This window comes from Grus americana, chromosome 10, assembly GCF_028858705.1.
Source record: "Grus americana isolate bGruAme1 chromosome 10, bGruAme1.mat, whole genome shotgun sequence".
Lineage (NCBI taxonomy): Eukaryota > Metazoa > Chordata > Aves > Gruiformes > Gruidae > Grus > Grus americana.
Window position 1 is genome coordinate 7,253,287 of NC_072861.1, and position 24,641 is coordinate 7,277,927.

Sequence of the window (24,641 nt, forward strand, 5' to 3'; positions counted from 1 at the left end):
CTGATAAGAGCACTTGCTAAGAAATAATTTGTGACAATACCATGGTTTAAACCTCTTCCAGTTTATATGCCTGTGCTGAAGGTAGAGAGAGATATCTAGCAAGAAGTGATCTATTCCATGCTACCAGCTCACAGAGAGAAATACTGAAGATCCTGGTTTTGTCCAGAACAAAATCTTGGTTGTAGCCTTTGAACGCATCAGGTTTTAGGTGCTTTTGCAGACTTTTTATATCCATTTCCCTTGTAATCCGTGCTTAAATAAACAAGGTAATGCTTTCGTGCTTTAAGCCATTGCAATGTAAGAAGGCACAGAGGTCCTGGTGGATGGTAAGCTGCACATGAACCAGCCGTGTACCCTGGCAACAAAGATAGCCAGGAGCGTCCTGGTCTGTATGAACAAGAATGCAGCCAGTAGATCAAGGCAAGTAATTATCCCCCTCTGCTCAGCATTCAATAGATCACATCTATAATACTGTGTCCAGTTTTGGTCCCCCCTGGTAAAAGGAAGATACTAATGAACTGGAGTGAGTTCTGCAGAGGCCACCAAAGTGGTTGGGGCTGGAGGGCAGGCTCTGTGAGGAGAGGGTGATGGAGTGGGGCTTGCTCAGCCTGCATAAGGGGAGCCTTTGGGAGAACCTAACAACAGCCTTCCAGTACTTCTAAGGAGGTCTTCAGGGAAGTGAAGCCAGACTCATGACAATGGTATGTGGCAGAGAATGAGAGACAATAAGTCTATGTTGAAATGAGAGGTTCAGACAGGATATAAACAAAATCTTTTGCCCCACAAGGACAATCATACATGGCAACAGGTAGCCCAGAGAGGTTGCGTGATCTCCATCCTTGGAGGTTTTTAAGATCAGACCAGATAATGCCCTTAGCAACCTGATCAAGCCTCCTCACTGATGACCCTGGTTTGAGCAGGATGTTGGACAAGAGACCTCCAACATTCTTTCCAACCTGAATTGGTCTATGATCCTGTGAACAGCTGTATGTTTGTGCCTATCCATACATGGAAGCAGACATATTTCCAGAAATCAGAATTTTTTTAGAAAGAACTAGAGCTTCCATTCTAGGACTAATCCATGCATCTCAGCAAAGATGGAGTATAATATCAGTATGATGCATTGGCCTCTATTACCTGTGTAATAGTACATTACTATTAGTACAAATTAAAACCTTACTGTAAGCCTCCCAAGGAAGAGATATTTGCTTGAAATATTTTTATTTTAATGTAGATATAAAGAAAAGGAAAAACATACTTCTTGCAAGCAAGAACCTTTCTACGTAGTATATTTTGGCATTCCTGTGAGGCAATTAAAGCCTTGCAACATTAGTGCAGGAGCCATAATGGTAGTTCTTGTAGATGGAGGAAAAATAAAGCACTGATACAGTCACATGCGCTTCACATGTTAAGAGGAAGAGCTGAAAGCAGAATCAGAATTCACTAGTTTTTAAACACTCCACAAAACATGCAATTGCTGAGTCAAATGTTCGTTATAACTACTTTGGATACTTGCAAATGCTTTTAGTCTACTGGAGAGAGCATTAAAATGTAAGATTTTGTTTTGTTTTGTTTTGTTTCTGAGGACCCATTTTCCCTTGAGAGCCTGTGGGAGCTGAACATGCAGCACTTAGGCTCTATCATGGCATCCATGAGAAGAGGGCTTTTATTCCAGTTCTCAGTTTTGTCTGAACTTAAGTCTCATCTTGGCTAATGATACTGTTTTCCAGAAGAAAGGTCTTATACAACTGGTAAAAACACATATAGAATGAACTGTTTGTTTCTGATGCTGATACGTAAATGCACTGTCACTTGAGTGCATGACATTCCTTTCCTTTTTTGTTGCAGTACTTACTGTCTTCATTCACCTGCTGCAGCAGAGGAAGGTGACTTGCACTTCAAGAGGAGTAAGTTAGAACTGAGTAGAGACCAGTACAGAAAACTCCAGGATTAATGGGTACTTCCACCTAAGCAAAAGAGGGAGAACAAGAAGCCCTGTAGGTAGGGATGACGAGGAAGAAGTGTTATTTTTCTCAGATGATAAGGTTTCGTGAAATCCTGCTGGAGATGCATACTCCGACGTATACTCATGCATGAAGGGAGCTTTTTCTTTTTTTTTTTTTTTTTTTTTTGAAATAGAAGTAAATGAAGAGGAAAGGAAAATTGGCAAAAAGGTGTACAAAAAGTCTTGACATGGAGAAATATGTCAGTTATAACCAGTGTGAGGTTTGGAGTTTAGATAAGGATTTTCAAATAGCAGTACTTCTGCAATGCATACATCCACTGATACCCACCTGGACTACCAGTGGGAGCTGCACGGAGGAGCATCTTGGGATAGTTGTCTGTTTTGAACTATTAAGATGAAGTTTCCTTCTGGAAAATAGTCCTTCTAGTTACAGACTTAGTAATGAAGATTCAGCCACATAGGAATACTTGTTATTGTTATATTACTTAAAAGGCAGGTTGAATATTTCCATTCTATTAATTGAATGAAGTAGTTTTTGAACTTTGTTTTGTACATTGATGTTAGAATGTTTGTGAGCATGTCACCAGCTAGCATTATTTCCAGACTTCTGTCTTTTCCTTTTACTTTCCAAGACATTCCCCTCACAGACACACTTGTCAACTACAACCTTTGCAGAAGTTTCTCTCCCCAAATCAATTGTACTATAACCCTGATCATTTTCAAAGAGTGAAATCTGCTGGTTTTATTCCTCAAACGTTTCTACAAGAGATGCCTGACGTTGCAAGTTTTTCTTTTTATATGTCATCTACGTTTGTGTTAAGGGTTCACAGGATCTAGTCCTTGAAGAATTCACTGAAATTGTTTTACCTGAGTACAGTGGTTAGATTGAGCAAAGATTTGGTAATGTGGTCATAGAAGGCAAGTTACTTCTTATTGTCACAAGTATAGCAACATCTTCTTAAAAAAAACCCAAAACAAACAGCTCACAACCCAACTAATAGTTTTGTAACACTAACCATGAGTGGCAACACTGTTCTAGTGAGTGTCCAGATCTAGATGCTTGACCACTGTAGTCCAGAATGTCAGGTGATGTTGTCTAACACCAGAACATAGGGCTTTTTGGGTTCATTTCCATTTCCTCCAGTAAGGTATTTTTCTTGCAGTGACTGTAGAAGAGTCATCTCTGCTTTCCAGTTTTTCCACTTTGGATTTGTTGTGAGTGACAGTGATTATCTTAGCATGACACTACAAGGTTCTCCGGGGAATTTAGTGAGATGGTAATTCCAGTAAAAATTGAACAGAAAATTTGTATTTTAGCAGATAAACAGAGATAGAGAATTCATATTCTTATGTGTAGACTTTCATCATTCCATCTCACTGTATTAAGAGCCTGAGTCCACAGAAAGAGCTTCATTCAGCTGAGGTTTTAGGAATGACATCAGAATGATCCCCTGGGATCACTGTGTGATCTGTTCCTCTGGATAAGCTGCTGAAGAAGGAAGCATAGGAATAAATGTAGATGACCTTGCATATCTTGGGGTTCTAACAGTTGATGTAAACCTTAGTTGCACTACAAACTAGCAACAGACAGCAGTGGCAATGTTACCTTAATTCTCCACAAACATACTGTTCCTATCTTTGGGAGAATCACATGGACAGATCTCTTAAGGGCCTCTGGAAGGGACTCCTTAGGCATCTTGCCATGCAAAAGACCACTGGTCTCATGCAAAGTGACCCTGTAGTACCCAGAAATCCTCAATGACAGGGAAGATTAAGTCATTACAGCATTTCATACTAAGGAAGAAACAAAGTGCATCAAAAGCCAGGTGGAACCAACTCTTGTTATCACAAAGCATTTGTGACAGGGCAGGCACTTTTGAAGTGGTTATGGTAATAAAACTTGGAGAAAGCTTATCTACATAAGGGAGACACCCGTGGACCTGTAAGTGCTGACTTACTTTAAGAGTTCTAAACTGATTAGAGAAATAAAATTAGAATATTGGAAATCAAGAGAACAAGGAAGGAAGGAAGGAAGAGGGGAAACAAGACAACATCTGTATTGTTGGTGGTGATACTGGTATGTCTATATGAAAATTCCCTGAGGAGGAAGAGGAAGTGACAGGAATTTTTGAAATGTAGGCTACAAAAGTACTTTCTTAGGCAGAAGTAAGGAGCCTGGATGAAACATTAGCTGCAATTCCAAAATCAAGGTGGTACCTGCCTCAAATTGTATGAAACACAAGATTATAAAGTCATCAGTGTGTCATCTGCATTAAACCAGGATAAAAAACTACCAAGGAACAAAAAATTTGGGCCCTATGTCTGTCTTTTTTTGGTGCTCAATTATTTCAAAAACATTTAGACAAGTATTTCTAAACTGCATTTTTTCCCCTCTATACAGGCTATAACGTAGGGTGAGAAGCCCAAGTTCCACAAGGACAGCACCTATCTAAACAGTATTATAAGAACCTCGCAGAACAAGTAGCTGTGTTTGGCATTCAGTGTTCAGGTTTAGTGAAATAGCTGATCTTTATGTGAGAGAAAGAATAATAAAGAAAATAAGACTCCCACACAGCCCTCCACATATTTACTGCTTTCATGCACTAGACAGAAACAAAGGTACTTGGGTAGACTTTCTGTCACCCACTGTGCCCTTCAAAATCAGAAGATTGTTTGCTGTACTTTACTGGTTAGCGTGTCTTTCTAGGGAGTCTCCGAAGTGCTAGTTAACTTTGCCTTTTCCTGCCCAGCAAAATGGTAATATATTCCTGAGTGCCTGGTTACTAAAGCACTGGAGCAACTGAAGAGAATGAGTGTTGCACAGACCAGATTCTGTTCTGAAATGACATAGAATTTAATTATTTGTTTTCCCTATCACCAAGAGTGAAATGACATCAAGTAATTGACATTACTCTCTAGAATCACTGTTATGAGCTACCACAAAAATATCACTTCAGTGCAAGGGCAAATGCACCCTTTTGATTTAGTCAAATCTTACAATATGCCTCAAACCTCATACTGTAAAAGCCAAGAGAGATGCCTTTTCAACACATCAGGGAGAGTGCACGGAGATGGGATTGCTTGTTTCTTGTTCAGAAGCAAGATTGCTTCAAAGCTGCTATAGTCCTCAAATCCACACCAAATCTCTCTCCTGGGAATGGAATCTTGTATTAAACACTGTTACTAAGTATATTCTTTTTTTTTTCCCCCCCTCTTTTAATGTTTTCTTCTAATCTGTAGCTTTTCTATCTATTAAGGATGGCCACCCTGACTGCTACCAGGTTTCACAGGGTTGCTGTGCTGTCTTGAGTTTCAAAGACCACTACAACTACTGATGTAGGAATAGTCATAAATGCCATTAAGCAAAGAACACACATATTTCTACTCATAAACTGATCCAGTATGTGAAAGAAGCAAAGACTTGCCTCGGTTCCAAATTCTTACTATGCAGCATAGCATGTTGTTGCCATGCTACCAGAATTGCTTGCCTTGATATTTAAATTTATCCTTAACAGATTTGCATTTAAAAAGAATGAACTGTTAACAGTATGTTAAAATATAAAATAACCTGACAAGATATAAGCCTTGTCACCAATTTGTTTGTGTATTTTTGACCTCTACGGAATTTTATTTTCTTTCCAAAATAAACCCCACTATAATAACAAATCTCAGAGATGAATGAACCAATGAAATATGGAAAGGTTCTGTTTGGTGGTGCAATAAAGGTTTATATTATAGTTTCAATACTTAAGGAAAATGTGCATTTTGCCTACCTCAGTTGCCATCCTTCACAGTCTCTGATTTAGCACTACCAAGGGAAATCAGAGTATAATGATATTTTCTTGTTATTTCTGGGTTATGGAGGAGAAAGAAATGTTATTTTTATACACACACACACACACATATATATGCAAAATGTCCTTTAGGCACAAAATCTTGGGTTACTGGAAAACAACTCTTGATTAAGAGATAAGGCAGCTTTAAAAAGAAATGTATCCCTGTGATATTCATAGCCAGTGAATCAGTGTGGCTTTAATTACGTAGAAGAATTTGACATATTATGGCCCAGGAGATAAAAGCTGTTGCATACTGGATGATAGGGAGAAAGGAAGGGAATTCTGCTGGTGACTAGAAATTCCATTCCCAGTGCTGCATCAGAGGCATAAAATGAATGGTAGAGGAGAACACTTCCTAGTAAATACTGATTTGCATTGCATTTCTGATTCCATTATTATGAAGGTTGTTGTTGGCAGAATTCTTCATTGCTGGTAAATGACTACCTGCTTTCTTGATGGAAGCTTTGCCATGAAAATACCTGTGTGGTATCAGGAGTGTGTCTTTAAGTCAATTGTGGTTTAGGTTTTTTGTTTTGGTTTGGGTTTTTTGTTTGTTTTAATAATAAAGGGGTTTTCTTTGTGTTTTCAATGGTAAGTAGAAATATCCCTCTGTCTTTCCCTAAGTAAAAGGCACAGAAGGTGTCTGTTGTGATACTTGCTGTTTTCAGTACTTGGAAAGAGGCCACCTTAGGGTTTTTAGCACGTCTATTGCACACCAATCCACAGTGATAATAAATTATCTCTACAACATGTGTTATATCTGATATTTGTCCTCCATTTATTGTTAAACTCGTACCCATCATAACTGGACCCACCAATTAGCAGATGGTCTAATTAGAAATAATGATTTAGGGGGGAAAAAAGTGCTATTAAGATTATATTACTCTAGGGACAAATAACCTCGTATCAGTTTTATTGCAGCATAAGATGTATACATTGGCACTGTAATTCTTTTGTACTGTCATTCTAGGTAAGATTTAGCTTTTGAACTTATTAGAAAGTCTCAAAGCAAAGGAAATAAATTTGATGGCCCTGTTTTACAGATAGGAGTCACTGAAATGACTTGCCTAGAATCATTCAGCCTTCTGGGTGACTGAACCAAGCTCTCTGGAATAGTTGCCTAGAGGTTTATCCACAGTACTTTCTTAACCTGGTTCTTGCTTTGTACAGTAGCATTTAGGAGAATAACAACCTGTTAGCTGACCTGCTTTCTGTCATAGAAATATCTTTCTCACATTTTGGTACAAGAATGATTTGCTTCATGAGAAGATACTTTGTACAAAACATAGTAAAGAACCTTAGTAACCTATGCCTTGCTTCCTAAAGACTGGAAGAGGGAAAACTGAATATTGTTTATTTCAGCGCTACTAGCCCTTTCTGAGTATTTTTTTTCCCCTGTGCATATCTCTATATTGACTTTGGAGGTTTTAAATCACAATTTAGTAAAATCTCTGGCTTATTCTTGAGCCAACATTGATTTAACTTAGATTTGTTAACACTTCTTAGTATTAGGTTTAGTTAAGGCTTCAGCTGTTGGTGCGGGAGAATCGCAGCTTCGAGTTTCTACTTACACAGGCTCCAGGAATGAAGAAACTGTGAATATGTACTTTAAGCATCTGCGGGCAATATGATACCTTTAAGTAATTTTGAGATTCTTGTGATTGGCAGTGGTATAGCAATTGTAGTGGAAATAAGTTCCTTGATATTAACCAGCATCTGTTTGAATGATATAAGCTTGAGTTATTGGTTTTCTTTCTGATGGTACTTAACATTTTTATAACCATTCATAATAAATATAAACAAGCCAAATGCCATCCAGAGTTTCTGAACCAGCTGTTCATCAGTAAATAGTCCATGGTATTACATATTTTCATCTACGTTACTGTAGTAATTAAGGTAATGTAGTAACCTACTGTAGTACTAGTAAATACCATTGAAAGATAGGGAAACATGAAATCTGTATACTACCGTTCTAAGTTTCCCACCCTCTCCTATGGCACAATGAATCTTTTCTTTTGACAGGATGAAATCCATATTGCCTTTAAGATGATATCTCTCTCATCATCGAATGAACTTCTGACTCTAACTGGGGCTGACGCTTAAGGTAGACCCTAGCTCACTGGCTGACAACTTGTAACATGTTGGTCCCATCGACACAATGACTGTCATCTCCTCAGGCTGGACTGGTAGTAGTCCTTCCTCCTCCTCTTCTTCAGACCATCCTGTGAGGCTCAGCAGGAGTGGTTTCTCTTGCTGAGCTGCATGCCAGGCTCCCTATCACAGGATGCATGCTGAAGACTGCAGAGACCCTCATGTATCATAAAGATAAGCAATGGGGGAAATTCAAACAGGAATTTTTAACAGTACAGTTTGAAGTTTACCAAACATGTGGAACTAAACTAAACAACATAGTAGCACCCTGAATGAAATAGAGGTGCTTGAAAAAAAATAAAAATCTTTATTGTAGTAGAGCCTACAAGCCAACTAAGTGTATAGGACCCCTTTGTGGTAGGCATCTACAAAGACAGCAGTAGACTGTCATTTCTCAAAAGACTGACCTCTCTAAATAGACTCGATGGTTTGGTATCTTCTGCTTAAATTTATCTGCTAGAGGAAAAGAATATTGCAAGAGTGTAAAAACATGGTACAGAGCCAATACAACCTCATATTGTGGTAGAGATAGGGTACTGTCATTGTTGAACCCCAGGTGGCAACTAAGCACTACACAGCCACTTGCTCATTTCCCCCGTGGCAGGATGGGGAGAGAATCAGAAGACTAAAAGTGAGAACTCGTGGGTTAAGATAAAGACAGTTTTACAGGTAAAGCAAAAGCCGTGCACGCAAGCAAAGCAAAACAAGGAATTCATTCCCCACTTCTCGTGGGCAGGCAGGTGTTCAGCCATCTCCAGGAAAGCAGGGCTCCATCACATGTAACGGTTACTTGGGAAGACAAATGCCATCGCTCTGAACGTGCCCCCCCTTCCTTCTTCTGCCCCCAGCTTTATATGCTGAGCATGAGGTCATATGGTATGGAATATTCCCTTGGTCAGTTGGGGTCAGCTGTCCCGCTGCGTCCCCTCCAACTGCCTGCGCACCCCCAGCCTACTCACTGGTGGGGTAGTGTAAGAAGCAGAAAAGGCCTTGGCTCTGTGTAAGCACTGCTCAGCAGGAACTAAACCAGCCCTGTGTTACCAGCATTGTGTTCAGCACAAATCCAAAACATAGCCCCATACTAGCTACTGTGAAGAAAATAAACTCGATGAAGAAAATTAACACTGGATTTAATCAATAACACACAAACTAAACATTTACTGAAAACTTGGAATAATAGGTATCTCTATAATTATCAGTTAAAATAGCTTAGATGTACTTAACTGGAAAATCTTAATTTGGTTTTGCTATTTAGTTGAATTTTACTCTTAACCCTCTCGCTGGCTTAAACTATGAAGATAAAAATAATGACTTTTATAAATGAATGTATTAAATAATTTGCCTATGTAAATATGAATAGCATGTGGAAAAAAGTTCTCTGCCATAGAGACTATTGAAGGATGGCTTTGCAGCTATTACACTATTTCCATTGTTGTTGTTCTTGACCAGTATTGTGTCAAGGTGTGGGTGTGTGTGGTTTTTTTTAAACCCCAAAGTCCACTTCATTCATCTGTCACCCGCCTGTAAACTTACTTATAGATTTTTAAGCTCTTTGTGGCAGGAATGTCTGCAGAATACTTAACATAATGAAATCTTGGTTAACGGACTTTTCTACAACACACATAATTTAGGATTTATTTACTTCCAGCTGACAGTTGTTGCTATAGCAAACACAAGATGAAGAATTAAATGGAAAGGAAAATATTATGTGACTGTTCAGGGCTTGAATCTGATAGAGAGATATCAAAGGGCACAGAAGTTGATTATAGCCTTGCAATGCTAGGCTACATGTGATGGTACAAAGTTGTATCCTGGAGGGAAGCCTTCTAAATGCCTGCCAAAATCCATTGAGAAAGCCCAGGAAGGGTCTGCACAGTGTTAGGTTGTTGTTGGTTTATAATTGTGGGTAACTTCTGTTATTAAGGGACTGGGTTGTATGTTTGCAATTTAAGTGGCTGGAAGCTAACCTTGGATTTGAACTGGGTGCAGCTCAACAGTATTTCAAGACTTCAGTTTTGCTACAAGCTACAAACTTCCCTGCAGTACTTCAATCCCCTAGAATGTCCCACCAGCCCCAGCAGGACTACAGCTGTACATCTCTCTCTAACATAGGAAGTTCTAGTTACCACTAGACCCTGCCATGGCGTACTTGTTCAGACCATAATAATTAAGCTTAGAAAGATGAAACCTAGTTGACTTGATAGAAAAATAGGAATTTTTCCAATTGTTAGAGGAATTAGTCTACATTTGGCTTTCCCAATGAACACAGTTATATAACATGAGGTATTCTTTAAGGATCATGTTCTGCTAGCCATAATACTTTGTGCCATATATACATGTAACTGTAGACAAGACAGTACTTATTCTGAACCTGATACCAAAATTTATACACATACTGTCCTGAGCATCAGTTGAAGATGAACCAATCTATTTATGAACAAATAATCAACTGAAGAATGGCAAGACTCATACTGCTATTTACATTCTTGCCTTAGTAGCTACTTACTGCATGTTTAGTGATGTGAGATGCAGAGTACTCAATTGGAAAATTCATAGGTAAATGCAAAATAGACTGATCCACAATGTTCCAATGTGATGTCTCAGGTAAGATGTTCCAGTGATCTGTCAACTATTTCATTTTGAAAGGAAAACCATTAATTCTGTAAAGTGTTATCCAATTGCATAGCTACATTTACGGAGAGCCTAGGAAATGTATAGTTTATTTAAATGTGTTAAGCAAAACAGAATTATCTTATGACAAATGAAATAAAATGCAGGAGAAATTCTTGTTTTCATACTAGTGTTTATATCTATCTATCTATCTATTTATCTATCTATCTATCTATCTATCTATCTATCTCTAAAGCTTCATTAAAATTCCCCTAGTCCTTTGATAGCCAATATGACACAAGTAAGGTAATAGGCAGATATGGAGCACGAGCCTTCCTGTGTGTAGGTGTCTTCCATACTGCTGTCTAGCTATAACCTTCCCTTGTACTGGGGTATGGCACTGCAGGATTAATGCCTTTATCCGATAGATGTTACATATGATTTTTTTCTATGTGATACCATTATTTTACATGCTGCAATCAGGCCAGCTGCAGTCCAAAACAAATCTCTTGTTTAGGCCAGCTGTAGATCTAATTAACCCTGTTGACACTGCATCTTATTCAACCACAGGGTACACTTACTAATGAGAATGGCTGAAGCTGTATTATTACTTTTTGGAATATTGCAGAAGAGTGAGTTTTCAGCCTTCTTCCTGTTCTGTGATGCATGGTTGCCTACTTAGCCTGTCAATTACTGATAGGGAAAGTCTATCTACATGTGTGTGAAGAAAAAGAAAAAAAAAAACCCAACCAAAAAACCAGGCTTAAAGTCTCCAAATAGTTAGGATTTTGATAGATCACTAGAACTCTCAATGTTCCCATCTGTAGCAGAGCACAGGATGGCAGAGAAGACAAAGAGATAGCCAGCTGTTGTCTCCTGTACTTTCTTGAAGTAGTTATTGAGCCTGGAGAAATGACATGCATGCCGTCAAAGACTATTCAAGAGGTGTAGTCTAAAAAGATATAAAGAGCATAGTATGAACTGCCAAAGGCTCATGCCAATCTGATCTACAATTTCTGCTCTAATACTTGTGTTTACTTCTGTTTTCATAATGACAATATTTCAGCTTTATCATACACCTATAGAGGGCAGGATCTAGAGTATCCGGTGTTTCAAACAGTTGCTTTCCCTGTAATGATGTGAAAAAAGTGAGATAAACATTCAGTTCTAATCATGAAGGTCTAAAGGGAAGTAAATGCTTCCTCATACTTTCAGCAGGCTGGTATTATAAGGGGGAACTATGTTGAGAAGTGAATTTTAATCTCCCAGCAATAGACTTATTTGATTTTTCCTTGAATCATAAAGATTCCATTGTGTTGCTACAGAAATCACATAAAATAAAGATGTCTTTTTCCAAACATGGTCAGAAACTTTAATAAATATACAATCCCTTCCTCTTCTTACCAGAGCTACCCAAGGTCAGGAGTAAACCAGTGCTTTGTTGCCCTACTTTGTCTGAGGAAGCTTAGTTCTTCAATTTTCAACAACTTCTCCAACTAGACAAGATCCACATGCCTCCCTTCTCCTTTACAAGCCATTAGGATCTGATGGGATAAGACTTCTGCATCAGAGCCTAGGTAGCTAATGATGTCTGACTTCCTGGCTTTAAGTGGAGCCTTTTAAATAGCGGTTAATACCGACAGTTTCAGCACAGAAAAGTCTGTTCCTTCAAGGATTTCACCTGAACTTTGCCTGTGGATTTCTTAAAAAGGATCTCTTCACCTTTACTGAAAAACTTTTTCAAAGTACAGTAGGCAGTTGAGCTAGCCAAAGTCACATTTTTTTCAAAGAATCCTTTAACTGTAGGCTAATTGCATACTTTATTTCATCCACATACATTGTGTGTGTTGAGTTTGAAGGCAATGTTCTCTTATATCCCAAAGGATGAAAAATGCTTTTAAAAATTGTGCTTCACCCTTGATGTTATTTCACACCACCGATTTTGAACCATTCATGAAGGTATTTTGTTATTTTCCAAACAGCAGAGTGGTCTTTTACACCAATCACTACTATTTGCAGAGCACTTGAGTGATGAGGTGTCTGTCTGAAACCTCAAGACTTTCCTAAAACTGGTACTTGGAGCTGACTCTGTCTCCTTACCAAAGATTACTGTCAGAATCTGTAAAGCACCACCAGTTTTCTATCTGCCTTTCCACTCAGCTTCATTGCTCCCCAAAGAGATACAGTGGCACGTTTTGGAAGTTAGCAGGGACTTCAAAGTGTGTATTCACTGAAAGACGAATGTTGTTTGTTCTTTATGTAGCATCAGAAAAGAAATGAAGCTTTGAAATCTGTTTAGGCAATAAAGATATTGAGTGAGGAAAAAAAAAAAAGTAAAACATAGCTCCTTCCTCCAAAATAAGAGATCACTGTCTTTGGTATTGCAATTTCATGGGTAGAAATCCGCACAGGGTAGGCATTTGTTTATCTGCTCAAAGCTTTTACATAATTGACACTTTGTCATCTTCTGTCTGTAAATTATAGGCACTCATTGGTAAAGTATCTGAGTAACCAAGAGGGTTAACTGCTTTGCATATATATGTAGCTACATACCTAGATCTATGTGAACATAATTATATTCTTGCTCTTCAACTAGAAGCCTGGAAAAAAAATGACGCTTCATGTCATATATCTGTGGTTTCTGGTATAAATCTGAAGCAGATAACAGGAACCTATTTGGTTCCTTTAAAACAGAAAGACAGAGGGATATTGATTTGCGAGAAAGATGCGAGTACATAAATCACATAAAAACAAGTACAGGTTGTTACAAACTACTAAGAATGAAATAGGCAAATTAGGTACCAAATTTTGTGTCATATTTTTGACTGACTTGGTGAAGAGAAAACTTTCTCCAAATGTCATTCTTTGTATTAATAATACAATAGTAGACACAGTTTACATCTCAGAAAACTCAGTCTGGATCGACCCAATTTACATCTTCCCTATCATGATACTACAGTAACATTTTGAAATAAGGCCATAAATAGAATTGGAAATAGGCTTTCTCTAAATATTCCCCTTACTGATTAACTCTTACTGATAGAGTTATAAGATCCTGGACCTTCAATGTACAGAGCACATACAGCTGTCATGGAGGATTTAAACATTTGTGTAAGTGCTTGGTATTTTTTTAGAAACTGAAAGATCTGTCTGTATGACATACAAACTAAGCTGTGGAGAAACAGAGTTCAAAGGAAAGACAACATCCTGAATGTAAAACTCCACCTACCCTAATTTAGGATGAAAGATGATATCCTCACATACAACATATTGGTTACTGTGGATGATCCATCCATAGCCGATTGCTTTTTTAACAGCATTAAATAATGTGCTGAAATTTGCACTGCAAATTGTAGGATGGTGGGCCATTTTTCTTTACAACTAAATCAAGTCAATTCCGCCAAGGTCCTCTGTATCCAGCAACCCAATAGTGAAGAACATTTTGGCCACCACCCTGTTTTTCATCTTTTGTTTGCTTATATTATTTTCTATTGAGCATAAGGGACAGATATTTTTGTAAGTTCACTGTTAGGTTTCACAGATGTAGGTTTAAGGAGATTATTTATGCTTTAGGATTTAATATCTACCAACATGCTGTTCATTTGTCTGATATCACTAGGGACTAGTTCTTTCATTTGCAATTTATAAAGCCTCATCTTCAGACATTTAGGTTTTCAGATAGCTGAATATTTGAAACATCTTGCAGTTATTAATATCGTGAATTTTATCTCAAATGAACTAGTAGTGTTCATTCAACCAACATTAGATATGCTTTATATACGATAGGTCCAGGGCTGTTTGTGGGGTTTTTTGTTGTTTTTTTGTTGTTGGTGTTGTTTTTTAATTGAAATAGAATAGATAATGCTAACCTAATGGCTTGTTGAGGATTCATCTTGGGAGCTCTCCCTTAGTTTTATGCATGTTTGATGAGGACTGCTGTTTTCTTGTGCCCCCTACTGATAAATTTGGTGATTAGCCTTCCAAAAGGACAACAGCTGAAGCTCACAAGCAATATCCAATGCTTCTTCCTTCAAAAAAACTTACATCTGGAATGAAGTCAAACCTGTACTCTCTGTGCCTAATGAGACCCCAAGCCTTGGCAAAAGTTGTAAACAAAGATGTGACTGAGTCTTACATCAAAGCCTCATGATACCTAAGATAAGTGACTGTAAATGGGTTGCAGTAGCTTACGAGGCCTTACACTCCGTGCCAACAAGCTATTTATATTCCTGTAGGGGCAGGTCCATACAATACGCTTTGATATATAAGTGCTTTATTCCCTGTAGTAGTCTAAATGTAAGCTGTCAACTGATGAGATTCTGCCACTTCTCTTCTAAGCAATATTTTTCAGTTGCATAGGTCTAGCAGTCAGTGCTTGTAGCTCCTTTCCCCTGCCCCAATTCATTGCTAGGCTTCATGACGGCACAGCTATTTCCTATCGGATTGTACTACAGACAGAACTGTCAGGTCCAGAGAGAACCGGAGCTCTCTGAGACTTGCCATGCAATAAGTGATAACTTTCTCATAAAACAGGATGCTTGAAACATTAAAATGCAAGAACAGAAGGTGAAATCAAAATGTGAGTCTTGCTTGAAATGTCTGAGTTAGCTAAATCTTTATGCTGCTTTCAAAGTTGCCTATTCTTTTATAATTAAAGCCTGAAATTCTTTTGTGTGTGCTGCAGTGATTGATTTCAGAATGAAAAGGAATTTTAAAAATTCCTATGTGAGAAAGCTTCATAATAATTAATAATATTATGTTAGAAATTTGAAAATAACCGTATTTCTTTCTCAGTGGTTTTCATCCTATTCTTGGCAAGCATTTTTCTGTACTGTATTTCTTGTGCTATGAGAGCCATTCTGTATTGCTGATAGGCTCAAAACTCAAGCAATTTGTAGTCAAATGACCAGATGCCTTGATTTAATCATTCTGGGCTGGGATGCTGTGAGCTACCAAAATGCAGTCTAGCATTTTATAGAGAGGCTGCAGTCTCCTCCTGTGGTCTTACCAAGACCTCATGCTGTATTAATTTGTCTTTGGACTATGAAAAACTGGCAGAGGACAGAATTTCCCCTTTCAAGTTTTATGTTTTCAGTGCTACTAAATCAGAAATATGTATTCCGTCATACTGTAATTTTGCAATATAATACATCTTAGGCATATTTTGGTACTGCCAAGTGCCACAAGATTATTAGTATTTCATGGAACTTCCTTCCCCCTGTATTAAAAAAATAATACTTTCTCTGTCTTGTCTGACATTCAAAGGCTAGGAATATACAGAAAAACTGAAAGGAAGACTATGGAAGAGGCAAATAGTTGCGTATCATTTCTGCACCTGTGCAAAGGTCATTTTCATGCACTAGAAAGCAGAAAGATGCTGCAAGATGAAGCCCACAGCATATAAGGAATCATGAAACAGGCAAGGCCAGAGGCAGAACCTCTGGATCCATCTGCTGTCCTCACGCATGTAGTGGGAAGCTTCAGTAGGTACTGTAGAGCAACTAGGGGGAAAAAAAACCCCTTCCCTTCTAGAACTGGCAAATTTCCTCATTACACAACATGCATACAGTGCTATACTCTAAGAACATCATTTGACCTTGAAAAAGTCACGGTGTTTTTCACAAACCTCCAGAAAATACTCTTTGCATGGAAAGGTACTTGATTTTGTGCATTTAAAAGAGTAATTAATTCTTCCATGCGATGTCTAAATTTAATTTCTTAAATATCTCGGTGGTGCTTAATATAATTGCTGATACAGGTATCTCCAGTTTTAATATAGTTGCAGCTGATCCTGACTAGATGCACTCTGTTTTGTTTCATAGTTCTAAAGCTTTGAATGAGATCTGTTCATGAGGCGTCTTGTACTACATAGAGAAGTACCCCTAGGGCATTGTATAAATTAATATTCCATCCATGAACATAGCTAGTAGTTAATTTATCATTTGGCAGTGAGAAACAAGAGACTAGATTACTGATTAATTATAATCAAGCTGAACAGAATGCTCACGTGTATGCTGAAGCAGAGTATTAATATACTAGTGACAGCCTTTTGCAATTTGCAATCTATTTTAGTAGTGTTAAATCTAGCAGTTTAAGAAACAAATAAGAACAATGGTAAATAGTACCAGTATTTTTAGTTTAGCTAATTAAAATTTTATGACTGGCATAGAGGATTTGAGTTTATGGCATCTTCAAGTTTGGCACGGGGAAATAAAAGAATTCTCAAGAGCTGACTTTTGCTATAACCTGTCACATCTTATTATGCTGTTTCTAACTCTCTGATTTAAAACAAAACAAATTTATAATTTATTCTTCACTAGAAAGGAGAGGAAGTAGAGTCCAGTAAGTGCAGCCAGTAGTACATCTGAAATAAGACCATGATTGCTGTCAGTGACTGAAGCAATTGCATCCGATGATCATCCTAAAAATAATTAGGTCTTCCAACCTGGGAAGAAGCTTCAGAAAAATACCATAAGGAAATATTCATGAATTACAATAATCACCTGTTATATAATTATCAAATGAAATCTAGATAAACACAAGAATATGGCCTCTTAAGCACACATAGACAAAAAATGAACAAATGAATCTCTTCTATTTGTGTGTGTGCAAGGAAAAGAGATGCTCTTGAGCCTCTGCACCTGGGCTTCAAACATGTCTGCCCCAGGTACATCTCCAGTTATCTTTGTGAAAACGTGGCTGCTCTGTATTAAAACTCTTTTTAGGTTTTATGTTTTATTTTAAAATAATCATAAAAGAAAAATATTAGACTTTTATGTCTTCCTAATGAATTCTTGTGCAGTCTCACAGGGGCATATATAGCCTGATGTGAAATATGTCATCCTTAATTGATGTCTGTGGCAAAGACGTACGGTTGTGTTAAGGACAATGCTGATTAGGGTTGGCTGTTAGCTTCAGGATGAGGCATAGGCAGGGCCAGTAGTTAATTCTAAAAACCTCTGTCTGTCAGACATTGTAGATCTAATAGAGATCACGGCAGAAAAAAACTGACAGCTTTTCACCCAGTCCTGTAATTCAGTTTCACTGCCACCATCTTTAGTCAAGACTATTCTTGGAGTCTTCTACCTGTGGGAGAAATGCTATCAAGAATAGTGATAAAAAACAGTATAGCAAATTATTTAGGAATTCAGTGATTTAGGAGTACTAAACTGAAACCGTATCCAGGTGAGCAGTGCTTGGGAAGGGAAGGCCTGCCCCATGTAATCTCAGAAGGGATAAAATGCCATTGTAGGTGTTGATTCACAAAGCATTGTGCAAATTGGGCTTTTCTTTTGTCATTGTTCCACCAGTTAGATTTACTGTGTTGATCAGTGGATTCAGACCAGCTAATGCTACAGCATTTAGTATTGTTATTATAGAAGTGCCTTTACATTTAAATTTAAAGAGTCCTTTAATTATTTTCAGAGAGACTAGAGGAGGGTTTCAGAATCTCTCACATGATTTTGCATTTCCCTTTACCTTAAATAAACAGCTTGTGTATCATTGGAATGGGAACATTTTGATTATCCTTAATGTTTGAAAGTGGACAAGAGCTACCATCTTTGCTTCCCATTCTTCTGACTAGCTTTTGTTTACTGTATTTTCATTTAGAAGGCACTGCTAATTACTGATTTCTTCAATGTACACTTTGATCTTATAGTAAGATAGGAGTTAGGTGCCTGCAGTGTATGCTCCTGTTTTGGAATGTATTTTTTCATTTGGTTTGCAAATCAATATTTTGTAGTGCTGTTTTTTAATAGTGTATTTATCTTTTTGTGTCCTATAATTTTCTCGTTAGTCATCCTTGCTTCCTAATTCCACGAAAAACATTCATGCCTTAATTGATCTGTTGCAAATGTTTTAAAGATACATAGTTATCTGTTTTCCTTGTTCCTGATATGCTACTTTATTCATATGCTCCATTTTTTCTCTCTTTAATGAGTTGCTCTAGGCCTGCTTCCTTAATTTCACCCAGACCTCAGCATTCCATACAGATGTAAAAAATAGCAGTCATGCTAAAAAGTGTCTTTACTGGGTTATTCAGCTAGTTCCTCTGCGTCAGGATTTCAGTCGTAAAAAATTTGAGGAAAAGGCTTAAATTCACTTGAGCTTAAATGAAAGGTGAAAAAGTACAGAAAAAAAATTAGATCAGGCTTGTCCTGAACAAACAAGATATGCTGCCTAGAGGCTGCAGTTTTGCTAGAATGTAGTTGTAGTCTGTCAGGCTGGCTGAGAATTGGAAAGAGCATTCTCATTTGTCATGCAGTATAATCAAATCTGATGCAGATTTGCAGACCTGCACAACAGTGATAAGACATCAACACTTATTTTTATGCTGAATAGAGTGTAAACAGGAATGGTTTGGGGTATAATGTAGTGGATTTTTGCCAGTGTTTCATTTATTGTCTGTAACTAGTGACATGCAGTGATTTTCTATGCAGAGCAGCAGCTGTTTTATTTTCTTCCAACTACTTGCCATAATTGTGTTTCTGGATGCAAAGAAAAATCTTTCTCAAGATGGCAACTAAAGATTCAAGAATAGAAAACACTGGGTTCGATAGTTTAGGCTCTAGTTAGGTAGCTTATCCTCAGCCCCTTGAGCAATTTTTGAGCCTTCAGTTTTACTGCTTGTACAGGAAAGGTGACACTATTCATACAATTAGGATTTTGCAGGATTGGGCTTTTTCATTACTGAAGCACTAACATTTATTTTTAGTAAGGTGCTCTAGTCGTTTTGTGCAGACCTATGGAATGTTTGTTCCCCCGGCTGCTGCTTCACAGTTTACGATGATGTTTTTGGGCTGCAGTTGGAGCAGAATAGGAAAATGAAAATAAATAAGGATAGCTCTTGTCATTATGGTTCGAAGTTAAACATGAAACTGAATTATCTTTGCCTAGCTGTTTAAAGTCTGCAGTGACTACAGTAATATGGATTAGAGGCAAATAGGAACATTTTGGATGGGATTTTGAGAGACATCTCATACATAATCCTAATAAGCTACAAAACAACTGATGGTGTATTCAGAGCTACTTAGAACTGATAGAAGAGAATTACACATATTTGAGATTTTACAGTTTAATATCTGTTCTTCCACATAATATACATAAGCATCAGTTACTTACTGACACTTGCATGATGTATAGGAAGGTTTATTTCTTATTTCAGTTTATTTCTAAGGTCCCTCTGTGTTACTTCACATCCATCCCTTTCTCTTGAACTAAATTTCAAATCTGTACTGCCAGCATCAATTATGAAATAACTGATTTCTGGAAGATAATAAGTAGACTGATTAATTTATCTTAAAATTTCATTTAAGTTCAATTATATGTTGACTTTAAGTATCCTTTTATGTATAATTTTGTGTGTGTATTTTTCAACAACTCTAACTGTTATAAAACTGATAATAGAGGGATAGATTGTACAAATTGCCCTAGGAAAAATGAATCATGAGGTCTCAGGTACAGACAAGGCTCTCTGTACCAGACTGCTGTGCTAACTACACGGAAGTGGAGTCCATGATTTTGTAAGAAAAATACTAAGGCATTTAGAAAGGGAGAATAAAGCAAGTTGTAAACTATAGTGTTACTAGCTAGCTAAACATGATCCCTAAAGAGTTTGAAATATTCTTAATGTTCCAACTATGTCACTTTGAAATTAAGTTTTTTGATTATAAAATTAGAAATGTTCAAGTAAGAAAAGAGATTACAGCAAAATACATACTCCCTCAAATGTTTTTATGCTGTTGGAATTTTATGAATCTCACTAGTTAAGGGAATGTAATAGTTATGTTATTATAAAAGCAGGACATTCTTGACAGTCTCCAGACATTGTCTAAATGATTTGTTTATTGGGAAATAGCAGTTTAACGAGGAAGTACAATTTTCTACTATGCGTGTTCTCCAGTAGTGTAACAAATATCCAAGCACAGTAATCAGAGAAATTAAGAGATTGGTCAGGATTTGTGTACAGTTAAAAATTCACATTAATTTACTATGTGGAATGGATGTAAGTCAAATCATAAATTGCTCTTCCTAACAATAGGTAAAATACAGGCTATCATTACCAGCATGTAATCTAGTAGACACAGTCAGTATCAGAGTATTGTAAGTTCATTTTTGTTTCCTTTGTTCCTACATGCACCTTCTTTGGCAATACTTTTTTTTTTTTTGTGACTGGTCCCAGCTGAAATGTATCTCAAAAAAACTGCAGTGAAATGAAAAAGAAACTACAACTGGGAACTTAATGAATGAGCCATATACTCATTCACTGTAAATTCAAATTAAGTCCAGTAATTTCACATATACTTGGAGAAAATTAATCTCATCACCCAGGAGTAAATATGCCAGTGGGGGAATAAGGATAAACTCTTTCTAGGAATTGTGTCATGTATCTGTAGCTTTTTTGGTAATGGTCTTACTTCACTCTTCAGATTTTAAATGTTTTATTTGCTGAAGTCCTAAGAGCTCAGATACTGTACAGTCTATAGATTTTGTTCTCCATGCTGCAGCTAACAAAATGGATGAAGGCATACAGTGATGATAAGACTAGGGGTTCTTCATCTTCACAGCACTGTACAGATATTGGTTAATTAATCACCGCAACACTGTTGCAAAATGGGTAACTATTATCCTCATTTTCACTTATCTGAAACATTTTACTCTCTTTTTGGAAAAGAGGAGAATATTTCAATTTTGCACAAACAAAATTTTGATGTTCTTTTTTATCTAGTGTTTGGAACCTCAGAGTGCAGTACTTCAATGAAATCATCATATATTAGCATATAAATTAAGCCAGTCTGGTAGTCTGACTTTGTCCAGTTTCTTCAGAAATGAAAGAAATGAGTTGATGTTAAATTGCTGGCACAAGCAGGAAGAAGTCTGTTCATGTCCCAAATACCAGTAACTGACTGAAGTCTGTCTGGTTTTACACACAGGAACTGAACAGTTTTAAGGTGATAGTTACAAGACCTGAGCTCTTTCTTTAAGAAAAAAAATCTTCTGAATTTAAGCTCACATAAAACATCTCATATGTGAAGTAAAAATTAATAAGTTAGCACTGTCAAACATATATTTTTACATAAACCTACTGAAGAATTAATTCAGATTTTATTTTATGTGTACATGGACAAGTAATTTACTAGCATGTGATTTTAGTGGTTCCTGTAGAATTATACTAAAGGAGGTTTTAGCCATTGTCAAAAATACAGAGCATTGTAAGGAAGAATATTTTATGTGCAATTTATAATCTAGCTTTGGACTACAGAGGAAACATAATTGAAAATTCTGTAAATGGACAGAAGGATAAAGGCTGTCTTCACATTGCATTATGTGCATTTCCCCCACCCAAGTGTGAGTAGAACCTGTTTATTTTGTAAGAAAGAGTACATGTATCTGCATGTTGGAGACATTATTAAATACTTCCCTTGAAGATAACACGGCAGTACCTACACATTTAGCTTCTTACGTGATCAACGTAATTTATGTAGTACCAATCATAATTCCTTCAAGAAAATTTTTATTTAGTTCTCTTGATAATTCTTTTGAGTAAAGTCCACATACTGCCCTAAGACAGGCAAGATCTCATGAAAACATTTAAATACATTTAAGATTAATTGAAATAGGAAAACAGATATGTTTGTTTATTTGGGAGGGGTATGAGAATATTCCAGGGACCAACTCAGGACTCCTGTAAGTCATTAGGTCTTAAAAATATACTTCTTTTCTGATCCATGTCTCAACTCCAATGGAGTAACTGATCAGAAATAAAATGTCTACTCTTTCAGTAGAATAACTAAGCAACAAGTTATCTCTCCCTGAAGCCTTCTGCTCCCCAAATTATTCACAATAGCAAACCCATAATTTATTACTCATAATCAAATTGAGTTATATATTTGTTTTACAAGGTCTTGGTTACTCAGGACTGCTGTAGAAAGCTCTGAAGAAAGATTTATTTATTTTTTTAAGAAAAAATCCCACATACTCATTATCTTTACTATCCACTAGGCACAGTGCTTTTGAGTCTTTTTGGGGAATATGTCCTTTGTGCACAGTAGCCTCTCTTTGCCTGAGTGTTAGTCCTCTATTTTGGTGATTCCTTTACAACTTAATGCCTCCTCAACATGAGGATGAACGGTTCTTTTCTGCCAACACAGTAGAGCACAGCACAGGCTCTTCCTATTCCAAAAAGGAAGTTACTCCCTCCTTGACCTTTAAAATACATACTTGCTAAAGCTTTATTTGACTGAAATCTGTAGGGTTGTTCATCAAGTCAGATTTGCTAGGAAACCTGGCAGTATTTCTGTAAATGCTTGCACTGGAATGCTACTTATTCATTCAGAGTGCATACATAGTTCTGTGGGTTAGACTTAGAAAATTGCTGCAGTATGGTGCAGTAGTACATCAGCTCACTGCCACCTTTTGGCATTGATCCCAAGGGTTGAATCTTATCGCAGCCAAGTTTTGCAGTAGTTTTAAGCCCTACTGTGTAAAGGACTTGAGAAAATTAACTGATGTCTAACTGGATCTCAAGGACATTACAATAAAATAATGTAGTAATATGATAATGTACAGTGAAGAATAAATGGCAGATTGTATAATCCTATTGTACAAGAAATGCATCTCAATAAGTGGAGAGAATGTGTTTAGAATGTTATGGAACCAAGTTATTACAGCAAGATCAATTAGACGTGGTTGACCTCAGAGGCCTATTTAAATTACTTCAGTATGAAGCATTAGTATCTTGGGTACAGCTTCTAGGAAATGTGCCATATTAGCTGTAACTTTCTTTCACAGACTTTTAATAACTGAACAGATAATTTACTGAGTGTGTTATAAAAGACTGCATATCTTAAAGCAAAATAATTAAATAGAATATTAACTTTAAATGCATTTCAGTTTTAGAAACAGCACTAGAAATTGTTTCAAGTCTAAAAAAACACTTCCTCTAAAATTTTTAGAATGCTTTAGTTTCTTATTTCCATTATTTAAAAACTCTTATTTGCATGACTGCAGCATTTGTAGAACATAAACGAGACAAATACTACAAAATTTGCAGATATTACTTCCTGTTGCAATAATTTCAACTGTTTTCATTATAGAAAGTTCAGAATTAACTTCTCAAGTTGCCTGTAGCATCTGATAAGAGCATCTGATAAGACAGAATTAATATTTTGATGTACATGTAGATGTCCTATATAATACCTTTGTAGTCCAGTTTCACCAGTTTTTTGAGGACTGTTCTATCCGTTTGCAAGACTAGCAGGGGAAAAGAAAGAAAAAGCTTTTATTCCCTGCAGAGCTGAAGGGTTCAACAGAGGTACAAAAGAAGTTGGAAAAGTTTTCTGGTCCTTAGTGAGAATTTCCATCTTAGCCATATAGTCTTGGGACAAGTCACCTCAGACATACTCAAACACATCTGCAATACTGAAATGGTGACTACAACTAGATCCTATCATTGCTTAGTCACTTCTAGTCAGGCAAGGCAAAACCCATACACAAAAACAGATTTAGCAGACCACTTGTCTTTGCTCAGCCTCACTCAGGACTGGGAGGAATCCCACCCTTACTCAGCTAAGCACAGCAGTAAGCTCTGAAAACACACAGGTGTCCTTGTACCTCTGTGTACTGCTGTACCTCCAGTACTTCAGCAGCACAGCAGGCACAGAAGTGGCTTGTCAAACTGGGATTCTGAGAACCCAATTATATCACACTGGAGTAACCCTATACAATGATGTTATTAAACAATGTATATGGTAGTAGTTGATGGTTATTCACAAAGCACTCGGCACATTAATGATATCACTTACTCGAGGTGAAGTTTCTTCATGATCTTATCCAGCTTGTGCAGAAACATCTTCTGTGTTCCCCTGAACTGTAGTGTTTCTGCTACACTTCTGCAGAGATAATCTTTTTAGAGTCTGGTCTAAATTCTAAAAAAGAGGAAAAAAAAGAAAAATTCCAAATTAAGACATAAGTCTTAATATAAAGTACTCAACTAACCAAAAAGAGAACTATGCATAGAAAACAGATTAAAAGTAGCATTGCAAATAAAAGTACCTAATTTCATCTGCCAAAATACT

General features: G+C 37.0%; 1 protein-coding gene across 7 annotated transcripts in view; it reads left to right on the plus strand.

Moving 5' to 3' along the window:
- Positions 1–24,641, plus strand: part of APBA2 (amyloid beta precursor protein binding family A member 2) — a 122,688-nt gene that overhangs the window by 17,263 nt on the left and 80,784 nt on the right. For 2 of the 7 annotated variants that reach the window (XM_054836262.1, XM_054836263.1), the window contains exon 2: positions 1,849–1,907. The exons of the other annotated variants lie outside the window; for them this stretch is intronic. The gene's annotated coding sequence lies outside the window, so the exon portion shown is untranslated. The remainder of the gene's footprint in view (positions 1–1,848; positions 1,908–24,641) is intronic. 7 annotated transcript variants of the gene reach the window in all.